Source organism: Sinocyclocheilus anshuiensis, unplaced genomic scaffold, assembly GCF_001515605.1.
Source record: "Sinocyclocheilus anshuiensis isolate Anshui unplaced genomic scaffold, SAMN03320099.WGS_v1.1 scaffold101, whole genome shotgun sequence".
NCBI lineage: Eukaryota > Metazoa > Chordata > Actinopteri > Cypriniformes > Cyprinidae > Sinocyclocheilus > Sinocyclocheilus anshuiensis.
Window position 1 is genome coordinate 36,061 of NW_015540892.1, and position 1,512 is coordinate 37,572.

At 38.6% G+C, this 1,512-nt stretch overlaps 1 protein-coding gene across 2 annotated transcripts in view; it reads left to right on the top strand.

The window, feature by feature from the left end:
• mtmr14 (myotubularin related protein 14) overlaps nucleotides 1-1,512 on the top strand; it is a 17,544-nt gene that overhangs the window by 6,734 nt on the left and 9,298 nt on the right. The gene's annotated exons all lie outside the window — the stretch shown is intronic.

Genomic DNA, 1,512 nt, shown 5'->3' on the forward strand with positions numbered 1-1,512 from the left:
GCTATGTGTAGTAAATGCTGCTCCATCTGAAAGCACGTGATGATGATTTCCTGCTGATTACAGAACCGGCTTTTTAAACAAAATTGGCATGACAATCGCATTCGATTAATCGTGCAGCCCTAAACTTGACACAGCATGCTGCAAGATGCTGTAAATACAATGAAGTTTTGTGCAACTGGCAAAGACATTTCCCCAACAGTGGAAAAAATAGAGCAGACAGAATGTGTTCTGTTTGAGTGACTCCTTACAAGTTTGAATTTCCAGAAGGACAAAGAAACAAATGATCACTGTATACAGTACTGAATGCTGTTCATACTCTTCATGTCACCACTGAGATTTGTACATGATACTTAACTCAAGTCACTTTGTATTGTAAATATGGAAGCTCTCTTGAACATTGCAGTCTAAGGTTGATCAAATAAAAACTGCTTATGGTTCTTGGGAGATTAGATATGGTTTTCTTTACAAATAGAGAGAAAATGTTGGTGTATTTGTCTGTTTTGCTTATTGAAAATGTTCCTTAACATGCACCCATATGCCAAAATATAAATGGGGACAATTGCCTATAATGGAGTATAACCTTTCCCCCTAAACTCCTGTCATAGAGCCCATTTGATTACCCATAGAGCTTCTGTCAACATTTACACCCATTTGTAAATAAGTTAACAAATAAGTTTGTTATTCACATGTCAGTGGGCTATTTGTGATGGTCCTGGTGTCATTAAAACTCATTTGGGCAGTCAGTTAAAGCCATTGATCCACCACTGGTGAACAAGACTGAGTTATAGATTTGTGGACTTATGTAAGCCTTGAGTCCAAAAGACATCCATGGTCAATGGCAATAAATCTGTTTTCTCATATAAATTCACACAAGACTAGTCATATTGTGTTGAACTTCCATCCTCCTCCTTTATTATCCCGATTGGCTGTAGCAATCACACTTCAGGATTATGAGACGATAATATCAAACATCCTTGAAAATATTGCAGTGTTTGTGACATAGGCTCAGATCTAGTCACTGAACCAGTTCAAACACCTGCTTGGCTGTGGTTTGGGTTTTTTGTCACAGACCTCAAATATCTGTCCCTGACAGCAAAACCCAATTAAAAATCATGCAGTAAAGGCACAATTTCAGTCACTTAAACTGAACTGTGAAAATATTACAAAGATAAAGACTCTTATGTATACACATTAGAACAAGGGTGTCCAATCTTGCTTGTGAAGGACCAGCATCCTGTAAAGTTTAGCTCCAACTTCCCACAACACACCTGTCTGATAGTTTCTAGTAAGCCTAAAGACTTTAAATAGCTGATTCAAGTGTATTAAATTAGGGTTTGAGCTAGGGCTGCACGATTAATCGCATGCGATATTTAACGCGCATCTTGTCAGAAAGCCGGTTCTGTAATCAGCGGTAAATCTCCATCACCTGCGTGCAAAAAATCGCGCGAATATGAACATGGTTTTGCGCAGCTCGTCAGTGAACAACGGCTCTGTGTAGTTAATGCTGCTCAA